A 17,937-nucleotide genomic window follows, 5' to 3' on the forward strand; every position below is an offset into this window, starting at 1 on the left:
TGTAGCGACTCGGCCCCCAGCCTTGTAAACTTTTGTGCAGAATAACTTTAAAGAAGCAACTTGCCTTCTTTGGAGCCCAGATTGGGGGTTAACATGGTAGTCCTCGATAAGAAGGAAAAACAACAGTCACAACCGGGACACGTCTGTATACAGAGGCTGCGTTGTACAGAACAGCAAAAGTGTGCTGGTTGCGCCGCACACGTTGTCATTTTCGTTTTTTTTTTTTTTGTTTTTTTTTTGGGGGGAGGGTTCAAATTGACCAATAACAAAGCGCATCTAGAGTGGGTCAGCTGCTTGCGCCGCGCGCATTGTTATTTCTGGGTTCATTGAGTTCACAACACAGCGTGTCGTGAGTCAGCTGGTCTGGGCAAGCATTTCTGGGTTTTGTCGGGGACGTTCGAGTACCGATTTTCGTTCGAAAACAGAAGCAAAAAAATCTCCAAATTTTCTTTTGAAAATCGATTTGTTCGAGAACCGAGGCTTTACTGTATACAATAATGGTGTGCTGGTTTTAAAAAAATATACAATTGTTCCTCTCTAAATAGGTTAAATATGAGCATCTCGAATATGAAATTAGATTTTAACTATAGAAAGAGCAAAGAATAGCGTAATCTGACATACATCTACTTGTGTATGTGTGACATACTTCGACACTTATGACTCACTTTACATTTATGTAATTGGAATATCTTGGAGTTGGATGATGAAAATGTTCAGTAGACGAAGTCTGACGGTGTTCTTTGACGTGGACATTTAAATTAAATATTAGCCTCACCAATATTTTTTCCCCCAAAGCATGGATCAAGACTTACTACATCTAGGACCCAGACGACCCCCATCTTGAATGTGTATTTGAATGCAGGTGGGGGGCGACCGTGGGATGCATCTCCCTCAGGATCGGTTTCTCCGTCGCCACCGAAGCGATATCGTCCACGTTCTATCCAAACACAAGCCTGGTACGGGCTGCTTAAGAAGCCAGGCTTTGAAGTGAAGTAACGACGCGGGGGGAAGTTAATTACGTCCCATTATGCAGGCCGGGCGCGACTGCGCGCTTAGCAAAGGCAGTGTTTTTCCCTTTAATTAACTCGAAAGCCGAGCAGTCGCCTGTCAGGCCGCCGCGAAAAGAGCGAAGAAGGAGCCCTCGGGCCGCTGATGAGAGGGCGCCAGCGCCGGCCACATGCTAATTGCGCTACGTTAGCATCTTAAACTGCGCGATCACTTGCCACTTTTTTTCGTCGTCTTGCCGAAACGTGTGAAGAGATATCTTTGCCGGGGGGGTGGGGGATTTGTGGGGGGTCTCCAGGGAGCAAAGGAGCGAGGGACGTCTAGGAACTTTTCAACTTTAAAAAACACTGCCAGTGTGTTAGCCGTGTGAGTTCTTAATTGGAAAGTGTGGTGGAAGAGCCCCATGATCACCCACAGCCAAAGGAAGGAAGAAGCTTGCTAGAGAAGGAAGGAAGTAAATACATTTTTGAGTTTTTAGTTGATCTGATTCCAACACCGAAAAACAGCTTGAGGTTTCCTTACTGGAAAGCGGCTACAGTACACTAATTATCCTATTATATTACTTAGATGCGTCATTAATTTGGGAACAAAAGCTTCCAATGAAGATGACATGCAATTAATCAGAAATACAGTCGAGATATTTTTTTATCAGGTTAGAAAAAAATCCTTGGAAAAATCAAAAAGCACATTTCTGGGTGACACCCCCCCCCAACCTCCACCCCATAAAAAAAAATCTTTGGTGACAGTGTTCACCCACATTATCGATACTTGCACATTTTCACCTATTTGTGAATTCACCAGTGCTATATATTTTTGACTATTTTTTTTTTTTTTTAACAAATACACAAATGATTAAATTATTTTTATACATGTTTGCATTTTAGTCTATTTTTGTCCCCTCAATAATTGAACAAAACGTAGCCCTCTGTTTAAAGCACACTGCGTTTGCGTCAAATAAATTACAGTGACATGCAATTATTGTTATTAACCCACATGTAGTTGGACATGCGTAGAGGTTAATTACAGTAGAGAGGCGGTTCCATTAACTGCAACACCGTGCCTTGCCAAAGGGTGGCGCTAAGCACAAACAAAATTACCTTCCTTGTAGTTACAGTGTACACACGTACTCAAGCCTTACTGTTTATACGTTGTTGCAATCCATATTTTATTTCATGTCGGTGCCATATTTTAAATAATTGACTCCCCCCCCCCCTTCCTCACACACACACACACACACACCCACCCGCGCTGCGATGTGTGGAGAGAGACGAGGGTTATCAATGACAGTGTAGCTGTTATTAATGTCCACTGTGTTGTAATATGTGCTGGGAAGAGGGTGCACCGGCGTCCCCCCCCCCCCCCCCCCCCCCCTCCGTCCCGCCGGCCCCCACGAGGGGCTCCAGCTGTCTGGTTTCAGTGTGTAAAAAGATCCAGGCCTTGTCGCTACTCTTCCACCCTCACAACCTCTTAAAAGAAGACTGAGGGGGGGAAAAAATCAATAGTAAAGCAGCCAACAAGTTGATAAATGTGTGAGGGAGGTTTTACGCTGCAACACATTTATGTAAGGGGGGGGGGGCATGTGCAAAAGTCTCAGGTGTGTCAGATATTGTCTTTACGGTGTATGTCAAGTTTGAACAATGGCAGAAACCATTTTAATATGTTTACATGTATTTTTATTATTAACTGCTTCCAGATGCTTTATATTCCTCCACACATTTGTTACAGCCCGAGTTCCTCTTAAATAGACGCACCCTCCAATTCTCGCCTTCATAATGTTTTTTTTCCCCTTACTTTTATTTTCAATGGGGCAACATTCAAAGAAAAAAAACCACCACCCAGGTTATACGTTGTGCAATATAAAACGTGAAAGTTAATGGCCACTCGAGGGGGGGAAATGTTTCACAATAGCTAGTGTAGGTGACTTATTACTTTAGTTACATTTGCCTGCTTTTAAGACTGTAGAAGGATTTGTATGGAATATAACGTACTGTCAGTTGGACAACTTAATTTTTGTCCCTTTTTTTAATACATTTTTTTTATTGCAAAACATATACATTTCTTGTAAATATAGCAATTTTGTGGATAAAATGCTATTTTTGTAGAAACTGATTCCTGGCACTTATTGTGTGTACAGAGCAGAAAATAAATAAATCATGGCAAAAAAAAAAGAAAAAAAATTGCATTTGCGGAACGTGGCGTTTTGTAACATTTTTCACCAAAATATAGCAAGTTTATGGTCGAAGGTTGCATTTTTTTGGGTGGGGCATAGAATTTTAATAGCAAAATATGACATCTGCCAACATCAAAAATTTCCCTGGCGAAAGTGAGCATCGTTATGGTATAATTTTGCATTTTTGTGTGAATTAATCATTTTCCTTGCCCAATCCAGCATTTTCTTTGCAAAATCGAAGATGTTGTTGTGCAAATCTGGCATTGTCTTTGGAAAATACATTGTTTTCATTTTCATAGTTTTTATTGCAGTAGTAAAACACTTTGAGATGAGGACGGTTGATACCTCGGCTGTTGATAGCCAAAGCGCTAGCATAAGATCGTTGGCGCAACGTAGTACGACGCGAGTGTGTCATTCCAAGCCCAAACATAAGTCAGGCAAGAGAATGAAAGTGGAATCATTTTGACTTTCCATCTGTCGCTCTTTCCGGTCCCCCCCCCTGCGCTCACCCCCGCGCTCGGATGGTTTGCGGCAGTCGAGCGGGTGGCGCTGGTGGCCGGCGTGACGGCTCGGCTGTCTGGTGTCGCGTGCGATCAGGGCGCACGTCGCGCGGCTTCGCCGATCGGAGCTGAGCGCCTCCGCCTCACCGCGGGTCACCTTTCACGGGCAATTAGTGTCGGAGCACGGGGCGCGCTCGCGGCTTGTCGGCCCCGCTTATTGTGACGCTTCGCTCGGCCCGCCGCTCCCCTCTTCCTCCTGCCGTTGCTCGTTGCCTCTCCATCTCCTTGAGTTTTCCCCTGATGTGCTTTTGCCGCTCTCTGGCTAATGGCTGCTGTCTGGCAATATGTTGTCCAACTGTTCAGCTCTGTCTTCATTATACACGCTTGGGCTACAATCATGTAATGCCGTACGTATGCGCATTATTCCAATTACGTCTCACAAAGTTGTTGCTAGGACTTTCTCCCCCTGACAAAAACTTTTGATGATGCATTTTTATGATGCGTCCTTAGTGACTTTAGACCGGATTGTTGGAGGTTCGGGACCAACTGCAGCTCCGCGACCTGGCTACATTAAAACACAGAATCTCTCAATCAAGTGTCTATGGCTTGCTTTGATCTCGGACAACATTTTGGTACTGTCTATCAAAATCCTTTAAAGGGTGGACACTTTCAATCCCTAACCTCCTAACCTAGTTGCTAAATCGGTTTACTGGTTTTGAATGGAATTACAATACCAGACTTTCCCTTCTGAAGACCATAAACCATGATCTTTTGCTTTGTCCATTGACGACAATTCACGACTTTGAAATGCAGAAGATTGGCGGTTCCTGACCAGTACAAAATCGGAACATTTGCTGAGCTGAAATATAGTAATTGTGCAATGAGTACAAACCCAGGTTTTATGTTTTGCTTTATGTTATGGTTTTATTAAGTAGAATGATGGACTTGTGGTCAATGTAATCAATTTACTACCCTTTCTAATATAGTTAGCTTTGTCATATATCAATGTGGGGACCATAAATTTGTGCCCTAACTCTTCTTTGGGGGTTCAAGACCAGCACAAGATTTACTGAGCAGAAATGTATATTGTGTTAGAGAATGCCAACTCCATAAAGTTTTATAGACTGTGTTCTTATACTCCATTTCGTTAGTCAGCAGTTACACAAGAAGAGCTGCCAGATAATGCATGTTCACAGTTAAAGACATTGAAACTCTTTCAAGGGGAATCGAGGAGTACAATCACGAGGACTGGTGGTCACTGCAGTGAGTTTAATCGTCCAAACAGAATAAGTTTTTGTCATTTGTGACTATAAATTGATGGCTTTGATCCCAGAAAGTTTCCATTACAGTTCCAAAGCTCAGACTTTACAGATGGTTTCCCAAATGGGAATCGTAAACTCTTGTCCCAACTGTTTGGAGCATAGTTCGAGGCTAAAAAAAAAAAACAAGGTTTTTGACAACGTCGCAGGACCAGACATTCACTGATCAGAAATGTGAGTCACATTAGAGAAGGCCACCTCTAGTTTTATGTTCCAGCCAGACATTGCATGTCCACAGACCAGAAACATTTGAAGCTTACGGCCATGCTACCCTGAGAATGCCCGATCTCGTCAGATCTCGGAGGCTAAGCGGGTTTAGCCCTGGATAGTACTTGAATGGGAGTCCGCGTGGGAATACCAGGTGCTCTAAGCTTCTCTCCCAGGCTAAATGCAGAGGGGTTGCGTCAGGAAGGGCATTCAGTGTAAAACTGTGCCAAAAAAATATGAGTTCATCTAAGATGACATGCTGTGGCGAGCCCTAACGGGACAAGCAGAAAGGTAAAGAAGAACTCCAGAAACCTTTGAAAATCTTATTTATTTTATAACATCCTGTATCCTGGTGGCAAATTCCAAATTTCTAATCTTTGGGGCCTTGGTTGTAGCTAATCTTTTTTTTGAACAAAGTCCAGAACCCCTTCTGAGTTTCTCTTTGGAAGGACAACAAGGTTATTTGTGTTCTTCTTAAACTAGTCTTTGGTTCTGAGATCAACAGACACATATACGGCATTGACACAAGCTCCCCACCGCGTACAACACCGTCTTGTCCGAGTGATCGGAGTCGGCAGGAATAGCGGGTGTGGTCCTTAATATGCATCGTGACCTCCATACATACATTATCTTGCCCGTGCTCCAATATTTCCGCCGCATGCTTTCAACACGGAAGAAGAGAAATCAAGGAAAAGGGCATGCTCATTTGCATGTGGGGGGTGGGGGAGAAAGGGGGCTTCATTAGATGAAGCTAAGGACGGCAAAGAGAGCAACCTCAGCCACCGTGATGAATGGCTGCTGCATCACCAAGTCGCCTGCTAGTCACCCTCATTTGCATATGCTCTACTTCCGTGTATGTATTATTTACTCACTTAATAGTAGACGCTTACCCGTTCGCTTTGACAATTCACACACTGGTTGTAAGAATACATTGCAGTTTGTTTCTAAAGTCTTTCATTACGTTCTAATACTACGATGAGAATTTCTTGAGAAATTGATTGATGTCGTAAGGTGGACTTGTTGATTAACTATGACATGAAGCAAATGAGGTCAAATAAAATACACTTCTTGCATGTGACCAGCAGAGGCGCTGTCTTCAAATCTTCAGGCTTGATGAGTCTGAAGAAGACATTTTAAGAGGTTTCGCTCCATCAGTGCAGTCCTCCTCCTCTGGGCACGCTAATTCTGATTGAATTTGAATTTAATTCAAATTACACAATGTAATTTGATATACTTCTTATTCAAATGAACATGCACCCATAAATGAATAGACAAAATCAGTCAAATGGCCATTTCTTGTTACATGTGGAAAAAAATCTCACTCTCAATTAAGAGGAATGGATAATAATGCAAATCTTTCAAATTACTGTATTTTCCACACTATAAGGGGCACCTAAAAGCTTTTTAATTTTATCAAAAGCCGACGGTGCGCCTTATAATCTGGTGCGCTTTATATACGGATCAATATTGAGCCTTTAGTGCAGCTCCATCTAATGGATGAATAACGTAACCCCAGCCTCTACTGTAGCGTCTATTCTATGCGCCTTATAATGCGGTGTGCTTATATATGGGAAACGTTTTAAAATAATTAATAATAATTAATTAGAGGTGCGCTTTATAATACGGAAAATACAGTAAATGTGTTTTCTTAGCTCTCACAGCTGTTGTTCAAAACCCAACTTTTAACTTTCGGATTGCTAAAACTATTTGCTAAAACTCAAAAACCGGGAAAGACTGAACTTGAATCAAGACGTGTCAGCGTTCTAAAGGGTGATCAGCGCTGACAACAAATTCCACCGCAATGTGAAGCTCCTACCTTCGGGATTACAATCGTATGTTTGTAAAATGGGAAATAAATGCTCGGCTCTTTAAATATAAACCATAAACATGCTGAATAAATCATTTTACTTCTTTTTAAAAGCGCACCCATGGGCAGTTGCGTCTCGACAGGCCTCACGCCACGTTGTCTTTTTGAAGGCGAACATGCGCCGTCGAGCCGAGTCGGACGGCCGTTTCATCTGGTCGCCCGGCGCCTGACTAGATCCGACTGGCCCGGTCCCAAGTGGGTCCTCCATCTCAGCAGCCAGCCATCACCCCCCATAAAACAAGAGCGGCCCGGATGGCGTCAGATGTTGGCTCGCGTTGCGGCGTTAGGGATCCTCGCAGGCGAAGGGGCTATTGGAGTAAAAATTGACCATGATCTGAAACATCCCACGACTTGTTTTTTTATTTAGATTCTTTTTGGACTGAAGATGCTGACATATACCTTACACACAGTGACTTCATTGGGGATAATTTGTTCACAAGCCGTTTGTGCCTATTTTCATACCTGGGAAATGCTTCGTTGATTCGCAGCCACACTTTGGATTCGAGGCTGCCAAACAGTTTGTGTCCGCTGTCCAAGGAACAGGAAGTGGGATTCCAAATCTTTTAATAGGCTGCTGGTCTGTGGGGTCAATTTCCTACCAGCAGTCCAGCCAGTGATTGGAAAAATTACATTGTGCAAATATTCTCTCTCTCTCACTGTAGTTTTTTAATAAACCATCTTTTTGGTCTTATGAAATCGGATTTTTTGTACATAAACATTCAGTCATGAAGCCGAGTTTAAGGATCAGGACTATTTAAAATCTGACGTTTTGTCATGAATCATTATTACTGTTGTGGCAGTTTGTGGCCTTGTGAACATTGAAACACTAAATTCAACTTCCAAATGGTTTGTTGTTGTAGTACAAGTACGACTGTCGTTATGCCGTAATAAGGTCCAGAAAGTGAGCCACATCGGCCGCGGCACTCCACAGGTGTTCCAGTGTGGTTGGTTTTGAGCACAGTTGAAGAGATGATGCGTATCGGGGGGGCGACGTCACACAATGGGCATTTATCAACGATTCGATTCGGCTACTGGAGGTGGGTAGCCACCCAATATGATGTTGGGTTTGTGGCAGGCAATCCCTACCAAATGGTATTCGGGTCTATCGGACAAGTAGCACAAATCTTACACATTGACTTTTTTTTTTAAAATCTAGAATCGGTCATTTTCCTTTTCTCTGCCCATCTATTCTGCTTTTGTCTATATTCTACTTACGATTGCTGGTGGGCGGAGACCGTGCGGCACACCTCTTGGCCATCATCATTAGTTCTCTGGTTAAAAACTTTAAAGAGGAGAAAAAGCAACAAAAATAATCTGTAATCTCATAATGACTTGAGTAAAGTTAGGTAGTAGGGGTGTTGAAATGGGAATAGCTGAAAGTTGGCATCCTATGTTCTTAAGGGGGATTCTCCACGACGCGCTTTGATTGTAAGTGGATGTGCTGTGCTTGTAAATATAACCTTTGACCCCTTACAAGTGTAGCGGAAGGAGGACGGGATGACTCATGTTTATTCAGTGGGTGTTGCCTCCCCCGGGGACAAATCACCGCTCGGGGAGTCTCTGTCGCCTCCGGAGACCACGTCGAGCACCTCGGGGTGGGAAGCTATATTGGGAAAATTGTGCATGTGCATTAAACTCAAAATGTAAACAAATATACACACGGGGGGGATAATTAAAATACCTTCATCTAAGACTGCCCGGCTGCCTGCCACAATCTTTTAGCTGTTTGAGTGCAGCAGACATCGTTGTCGTTAATGCGGGTTTGTGTTCCATCATTTTGTCATCTTGTGAGAGGCGACTGATTGACACATAGACGAGGTGGCCCGACTTGGGGATAAACTCACCGAAGATCCTCACATCTCAGGAAAATGGGCGATCGCTTCTGAGAGTTACACCAAACTGTCTGGCCCAGTCAACACGCTGACAGTGATTGCCAAAGAAATCTTGTCTCACTTTTTTTTTTCTGGAGTTGGGGGGGGGGGTGTTTGTTTGAATTGTCTCCCCATGATCCATGAGATCAACTACTCTTCATCAAGTGTGTGTGTGTGTGTTTTTTCCTTGCTGGCGATTTCCCACAAGGAACGGATTTTGCGAGAAAGCGCTTCAAGTGATATTGACATGTTGTCAAGCTCGCGGCCGGATCCCCTCCCAGGACGTCAACTGAGGCGTTGACGGACCGGAGTTGCCATTATGATTCTTCTTCGACGTTTTCCTTCTGCCGGCCGAGCGATTCCAGCTTGTCTTCCGGAGATGATTAGCTGTCCCTATTTTTAAAACCAATCTCCCTCAGTCAAGTCTCTTGTCAGGGGGGAATCACCTGCTGCGTCGGCCCCCCCTTCGAAGATCGGACAGTAGAATCTGGACAGTTGAGGCTTCTTGTCTGTTCGGGTCTTTTGACTGATGTGCCGTTACCATTAAATGGTCTTTGATCTGTGCTTAACGGCCCTTGCAATGACCAGTAAAAGTTTGCAACTTGTAATTACTGTGTAACTACACGGTTTTCTATTTCTTACTCTTTGCAATGAAAATGCCCCAACTTCCGAATATGGAACCAAAGACTTGGTGGCGTGAAGGGGGGGGGTTGTTGCAAGCTTTCAGTAGCCTCCTATTTGGGAATCATATGACACTGTTTTGCTAAGCAGAAGGAAAAAAAATGGATGTATGGTCACTGGATGGGGATGCCCAGACAGACTCGTGCAAGGTGCTGAGGTCATAAAGCAGTAATGTGACATTTTTTTTGTTGTTTTTGTTTTGTTTTTTGGGGCTGAAAGCAAAGCTTCAATGCACCCACCCTGGCCAAATGCATCAAACACACACAGACTTCTTCCCTCTTGAAAAGACGTGCTCAGATGACTTGCCACGGCCCATAAAAAGACCATATGGGCAATGAGCCACTAAGAAACGATAGCTGGGTGATTGAGGGGTGGCCGGCAGGGAGATGGGTGGAGTTCTGTTTTTGTGTGTGTGTGTGTGTGGTGTGTGTGTGTGTGTGTGTGTGTGTGTGTGTGTGTGTGTGTAAAATGACAGTGCGATGTGAAGTACATGGAAACGTAAAGAAAAACAATCACATGGACCACATGGGAACCATGCTTTGTTCCAGCTGTGGCCTCTAAGCAGCATGTGTTCCAAAGAAATTCAGGTACAAAAAAAAAGCGCAACCAGGCCGCATTGCAAAAGAAATGTGAAATTCTAGACCCAACTATATTTTCTATTTTTCCTCTACCCGTGGGCGCACTTCCAATAAATGCCATGACAAGATCAGATGCCGCGTTATCACTCGTGCTGCTCACGAAAGAGCGGCAACTTCCAAACATGGAAATTGTCAAAGTAACCAAAACAGAAGCACCTACAGAGGCATATAAATTATCTCCTCGCAAGTTCCCTGCGCAGTATTAAAGATGAACTTACGTTAAGATGTCATGATTAACCGCTTGAGTTAATGTCTGAACGCTGTTGGCATGCCACAATTTTGTGTTGCTGACTAAAAAAGCAGGACCTACGGGATCGTCGAAACTATGAACTTTTGGCAAAGGAGTTTTCTGTGCAGTATGAAAGATAACCTCATTATGCGGAAACATCCTCTTTAACTACGATTTGGTTTTCGAGTCTATTGCATTGATTTTCAAAGTGTGGAGGAGGGACCCTCTAGTGCTCCGCAAAAGAATTCCTGTCCAAGTACAGTTCAGTTATATTTCACGATATTCATATTTCAACATATTTGAATTGTATCTTTAAGGACTGTCTTTTAAACATTGTACGGTACAGTTTCAGTGCGATTTGTATTTAATTTATGTGCAGTACAATGTTTTGTAGTTCAGGTTCAGTGTTCAAACTGTGCATATTGTTAAAGTGGCTACTAGTCATATTAAACATACTTTTGGGAATAAAACCTTGAACCGGGACACATCTAAGCTGTCTTGAAGACTGCATTAAACATAATTTCCCCGTGTAAGTTTGACGAGCGCTTCCCTGATCTTACTTGCTAACGCTTCAATTGCTAAGCCGCATCATCAAAGTATGTTTTACTGTTCTGTTGTATGGAGAATTCCCCCTCCTCCCTCACAGAATAGCTGGGAGTGCACCTCGGATCTGTCGAGTGCGATGATCGCCGGATGGCAGATGAGAGGTGCCACCGCGGCGCAATCCCAGAGCCCTCGGGGCGAAAACGATGGCTGCAGCGTGGCACCTCTTTATTCGGATTTGTCTCCGCTAACTGCGCACTCCTGCTATTAGCACGCTTAGCTCTTTGGGAGGCACTAAATGTTCTTTGTCCCTGAACTTTTCCTGTTGCTCACTTGGCATTTTGATTGAATAGCACGACGGTAAACCTTAAATTAGCATTTTTGATTTATACTCGGAACTTGAACTATCTTGGGTGTTTTGAAGCCTTCACCAATTAATCCATACCTGGACTCATCCTGACCAGGTAAATTATTGGGCGTCCTTGACTTCTGAGGGGGGGGAACCTACAATATGGCGTTTCAAAGTTACGAACGGTGCGCAGCTACGTATGATTAGGGTGCGACGCAGCACAAGAGGGCACACCGGTATCTCGGTATTTACTGTTTTGTTTTGTTTTTTTTGTGGTTAGCGTTTGGTCAGGTGGGAGAGAGGTTAGGGAAGGTGCGATTAAGATGCAGGACGTAGCTGCGCAAGAAAGCACCTCAGTTATAGCAGTACTTAGCATAAGTTAGTGATAAAATACAACACTTTCTAACTTGCATCTGAATTCAGGTTAGGTTGCTGCCATCAGAACAGAACTCTATCATAAACAAGGACTCCCCCTGGATTAGAGTTTCTTAACTTTTAGTTGTAAGGGTCAACAATACAGAGTAATGGTGGGTGTGATCAGGAAGTGAAGAAACTGGTCCAAGCCGAGTGGAACAGTTGGCAGAAGGTCTCTGGTCTTCTATGTGACAGAAGAGTCTCCACTAGGATGAAGGGCAAAGTTTATAAAACGGTGGTGAGGCTGGCTATGATGTACGGATTAGAGATGGTGGCACTGAAGAAACAACAGGAAGCAGAAATGAAGATGTTGAGGTTCTCGGTTGGAGTGAGCAGGTTGGATAGGATTAGAAATGAGCTTATGAGAGGGACGGCCAAAGTTGGATGTTTTGGAGAGAAGGTTATAGAGAGGAGACTTCGATGGTTTGGACATTTTCAGAGGTGAGAGTATATTGGTAGAAGGGTGCAGAGGATGAGGATGGAGCTGCCAGGCAAAAGACCAATGATGACACGCTGTGGCGACCCCTACTTACTTGTGAGAATAAACAGAAAACATAACGTTTAAGATGGTGTTTTCGTCACGGTGAGGGTGAGCAGATCTTAATAGTGGTTTGAATGCGTCAAAGGAGGATTTTATGTAAAAATGTGGACAGTCAATGCTTCAGCATGGATCTCAAAAATGGACAGAAATGTGAGGCTCCTGGGATCTTTGAAGTTGCAGGGGTGGAGGAAAGAAAAGTGTGACTTATCGTCAGAGTTTTATGCTAATGTGTTTTTAAAGCAACTATTAGTGAGTCTATTCGTCACAGTGCATCACTTTTTGACCAAAATACAGCTGGACTCCTGAGATGTTTTTCTGAGACAAAAACGCAGCAACCAATTCTGTACAGAGTAGTTTCATTTCTCTCTCTCTCTCTCTCTCTCTCTCTCTCTCTTCTCTCTCTCTCTCTCTCTCTCTCTTCTCTCTCTCTCTCTCTCTCCTCTCTCTCTCTCTCTCTCTCTCCCCCCTCCCTCCGTCGAGTAGCTTATGCTCATTCAATTAAGGGCTGTCGACAGGCAAAAGTCATCTACGGGAACCGCACTCAATCAGCATGAGCAGCCACTCGCCGGGAATCGCGGTGATGTGCATGATCTTCCCGATTCCCTTGTTTCGACTCGGACGGCTCGTGATGGATCTTTTGGATTTTTTGATTGGTCTTTCACTGGGGTTTGCACGCTTGTTTTTCACCCACCCCCGTGGCCTCAGCAGGGTGCGGAGTGATGCGCGGGAGTATGTCATCCCCCGATAAAAGCCGACCCTGATGCTTTTTAATGCATCATCAAGGCAATGGGGCTGTCCAAGTCGCTTATAAGTTCACCAAATAAACACTGACAATGAAATTAATAATGCATATTGTTTGCGAAGGCCTCAGCTGGGTGATTTGACTGATGTATGCAAAGATGGTAATTTATTGAAAGTAAATTCATGTAATTGTGCAGCGGAACTTGATGAAGCAAAAGAAGGTGTCAGCACGGCTTCCATCATCATCAGAAGAGAGAAATCATTAAAGAGCAAAAAAAAAAAAAAAAAAAATCCGGCTTCAAACGACAGCACACAACAAACACTTTATTTTATGGATGTGTTTCATTTGGACCAAAGTTCACCACAGCTCTTATGGTAAATATGTCAAATTTGCTCTTAGTTGTTTGCCGATGTGATCGTTTGGATTTATTTATTTTCCGCTCGGTCCGCAGGGATGTAAACACTCACTCCGCACGTGTCAAAGTCGTCAGCGTAGATTTAATTTGAGGAGAATGAGCGAAAATGTAGTTGTCATCGTCAAGTCGTACGGACACCTCGCTCGGTAAAAATAGTTTACTGAGACTTGGCTGTTTTTTATGATAATTGTGATGTCAGCCAAAGTGACGCATCGTCGAGGTGATGGCTGACAGATTTGCACTGCGGGACTCAGGCAGTGTTTCAAGGTGGATTGTGTGCAACTTCTATATACTTTACGAGTTTGAAGAATTGTCCACTTTATAGTAGGTTTCGTCCTAAAATGTCCATCTGAACTTCTGGTTTGGACACTCAACTGGTGCACAATATCATGAAATGTGACTGTGAATCCCGTTCCATCCAGGTTATCATTATGCTAGTCCCAGCTATTTCAGCCGCGTGGATCGTTGCGTCAACCGGCTTAATGGCTCGTTAAAACTAGTGACTTCATCGTAGAACAACAAAAGACAGCATAGGTCTAATGTGACCACCTAGCACAGATCCGTATATTATCTTAAGAGTCTTTTGCCAGATAATGCATCAACATTAACTGGATAGCATAGTCTGACCAACGATACGTATATTGCTTTAGACACCCAGACTCTTTATTTTTAAAAACCAAAGACCAAGTCCAAAAACTTGTTCTCATTGATTCCGACCTGACTTTCAAGAATCATATCAAATCAATCACAAAAACTGTCTTCTACCACCTGAAAAATATATCTAGAGTGAAGTCTTGTATGTGTCAAGCAGACCAGGAAAAGCTCATCCATCCTTTTATCTCAAGTAGACTTGACTGTAATGGTCTTCTCACTGGTCTCCCCAAAAAGGGTATTAAACAGCTCGAGCTCATTCAGAATGCTGCAGATCACGTTCTGGCCAAAACAAAGCGGTCATGCAACGCCAATCCTAAAGTCCTTGCACTGGCTTCCAGTCAGCTTTAGAATAGATTTTAAAGTTCTGCTACTGGTCTATAAATCGCTAAATGATTTAGGTCCTGAATAAATGAAAGAAATGCTTAGTACTTTGCCTTGCTAAGAGCATATTTATCCAGGTAGCTCGTTACCAACGGGGCATAAAACGGGCTGAATGTGATTGCCTACCAAACATGTCCTGCTGAAAGTCCTTAATCAGCAAGCACATCAAAGCCAAGACTCCGTCTCTCGCTACCAGTCTTTTTGACCTTTGACAGATGCTCATCACCGGCATGACAAATTCGTGCGCTCGGCTTTCTAAAAAGAAGAATCCAACTCGCTGTGCAACAATTAGGAGCAGTATGTTGCTAAAGACCTAATTAATTCTGTGTAAGCTGCCACTGTCTCTTGTGAAATATGTCTTGTTTTACAATACACAATGTGTCACTGTTAAGCGACTTGTTTCTCAAGTGTAAATCCAGATTTATTATGCTACCCACTGCCAGATGAAAAATTGGAACGGCAGAAAAAAAAAAATACACTTGAATTTTTCTCCTGTGTCTTTGGCGCGTTAATGTGATTTCAAACTGGCAAACATGGTGTCACGCTTTTCTGACAGGGCCTTGGGAGAGAGTTTATCTCATCATTAATTAAGTATCATATTTCCCTACATGCTGCCTGTGCTTAATTAGGAGAGGGGGTGGGGGATGGGGTCGTTTGGGAGTGCTTATTAACTGGAACAAATTTGTTAAAGGAAAGAGACGGATTAAAGCACGAGGCGGCGACAACCGCCCCTGGGTTGAGTTGTCCCCGGCAAGGTTTTGCCTTTCGTGATTGATAACTGCACCAGTCGCGACTTCTGTCCGACGTAGGGAGACATGACTGAGTACATCGGAGGGGAAGGGGAGGAAATCTGTGAGGAAGGACGAGGGCGGCAGGTGGGGGGGCCTGGGAGGAAAATGATTGCAGGCATATGGTTGCGCTCAAGCCAGCTAGTTATACAGAGGGTGGGAGGGGAGGGAACGGCGCAAAAACAAAGAAGGGAATGGAGGGAAGAGGTGTTGGAGATCGATATTTCCAAAAATCGGGATGTTTATATTTGCATTGGCATTTTCACAAGACTGGATATGAGCCGGCATGGTCACTGCACATCCCTCCATCCATTATCTACCGCATTTCCGGGTCGGGTCGCAGGGGAAGTAGACTTCCCTTTCCCCAACCACTTTTTCCAGCTCTTCCAGAGCGATCCTGAGGCGTTCCCAAGCCAGCCAAGAGACATAGTCTCTCCAGCGTGTCCTGGGTCATCCTCGTGGTCTCTTTCTGGTGAGACGTGCCCGGAACAACTCACCAGGGAGGCGTCCGGGAGGCATCCGAATCAGATGCCCCAGCCACCTCATCTGGCTCCTCTCTATGTGGAGGAGTAGCGGCTCGACACCGAGCCCCTCCCGGATGACCGGGCTTATCACCCTATCTCGAAGGGAGAGCGCGGACACCTTTCGGAGGAAACTCATTTCGGCCGCTTGTATCGGGGATCTTGTTCTTGCGTTCACGACTCAGTCATTGCACAGAACCTCCTATTTCTACTTAACATTGTCGTGCACAGGGAGAACCCGTAGAACTGTTACATAATTGGTAAAGCTTGAATCAAGGAATTTATTTTCACGTTCACATCATTATTCACCACGGCCCCACACTTTCAGGTGGAAAAAAGCAAAGCGGTCTCCGATGGCACCGCTGCAAAACGGACCCTTACACGCCATTTGAACAAGGCAAAGCAATCCCGGCAGTCCAAGGTATCCTGGTACCTCGTGTCAACAAACATTCAGAATTGGTCTGTAGTCCACTGGCATCGTGGCCAAGTGGGATGGTGACTAAGATGATCCAGCAGAAGAAAAAGTCTGCTATTTGGTGTGTAATGGGCATTACTGACACCTATGGGACCGGAGTGCAACAACCTTAGCCGCAACGTCAAAGATTGTCTTTAATTCAATGAGTCACGCGGCCTTGGTGGAGGTCTGTTCCCATTTCTTCAGCGTACATCATTCCTCCCGCCCTTTCCGAGCGACGTTAAACGAGTCGACTGCGTTGCTCGTGTCATCGATATTCTGAAGTCTGGAGAAAAACAAACTTTATTAGCCACGTCGTCGCCTCACCGGGATGAAAACTTCTGAGAGCCATTACACGTTTGAAGGCGGGGGCCCCGACGCGGCCGCGCTTGATTGACAGGGTTGGCCTTGCCTTAATAGATGATAATTGGGCAATTTTGAAGGGTCTCTGAAAAATGACCAAATAATAACACGCGACTTGACTCGAGACTTGTTTTGCCAGATAATTGTGCAAAAAGCATCTGGCACACCATTAGTTCCATTTTCACATTAGAATAATAATCCTTTGCGGCTAATAGCGTCGCTCAAAATGTCCGCCTCGCGCCTGGGTGGTGCTGGGAAGACGGGAGGCGTTAAATACTGTATGGGGGGAATAAACCGGTGTAGCATCCACCTTTTTTTGTATCGTGCTGGCATTTTCTTGTCTTGGGATTTATCGTGTACCCGTTTCCATTTGCACGTCTAATGAATCATTATTACGATCAATGAAACACTTGAGCGGCTCGCTCTTAATAAATTCCCAACAAAACAGCCCGTCAGTGCCTCTCGCCCATATCCTGATTCTGAATGTCACAACGTTAGCACAATTAACACCTTATCAGAAATTAAAATATGTTGGAAGACAAAAAAAGTGTACGCGCGATAAATGTTTTTATAACAACAATTACCGATACTAATTGGGCTGCAAGCATTTTTTTCCTTTGCAACAAATGCTTATAATTTTTTTTTTTTTTTTTAAAATATGCAAGACAATAACCATCCCCAAGGGCAGTCGCCTTATTGTTTGGCTCTTCCAAATGAGAGATTACACCAATATCACATCTCAAATTAAAGGCTAATTAAGACATGTTGTTTCCGAGTTTATTGCCGTCCATAAAACTTTGATTAGGCAAACATTAGCCACATTAAGGCTTTAATGGCCGTTGCCCCTGTGATTACCAGCCGCAATTTTTATGTACTGTGCCAAATGGGGGGAGTGGAGGTGGTCTGAATAATTTAGAATGTACAAACGGCAAGCATGGCTTTACCACGCAATGGCCATGGGTTTCTTTTTAAATCAGCAAATTTAAATGCCGTTAAAATTTCCTAAAAAGGAATAAACTACAGCTGGATTCATTGAATGTTCTGAACTCCTATTTCCAGGTCATTGCGGTATTTTGGACTCACTGCTCATTGTGGCAGCCCTCCCTTTTGTCTGTTTCCCCACGACATGATGACGCAATATTCAAGTCAACATTAATTCATTTGGGGGGGGGGTATATTTAATCAAATTGGTGAATATCTGAGTGTCCTGAACTCCTGTTTCTAGGCCAGTGGCACATTTACTGTGACATTCGTAGCCTTACAGTTATGTACAGTGTCTAGCCTG

At 43.9% G+C, this 17,937-nt stretch overlaps 1 protein-coding gene and 1 pseudogene across 3 annotated transcripts in view; both read left to right on the forward strand.

Moving 5' to 3' along the window:
• LOC133498169 (teashirt homolog 1-like) overlaps positions 1-17,937 on the forward strand; it is a 143,329-nt gene that overhangs the window by 10,328 nt on the left and 115,064 nt on the right. The gene's annotated exons all lie outside the window — the stretch shown is intronic.
• On the forward strand, positions 5,249-5,367 carry LOC133504315 (5S ribosomal RNA; annotated as a pseudogene).

Source organism: Syngnathoides biaculeatus, chromosome 1, assembly GCF_019802595.1.
Source record: "Syngnathoides biaculeatus isolate LvHL_M chromosome 1, ASM1980259v1, whole genome shotgun sequence".
NCBI lineage: Eukaryota > Metazoa > Chordata > Actinopteri > Syngnathiformes > Syngnathidae > Syngnathoides > Syngnathoides biaculeatus.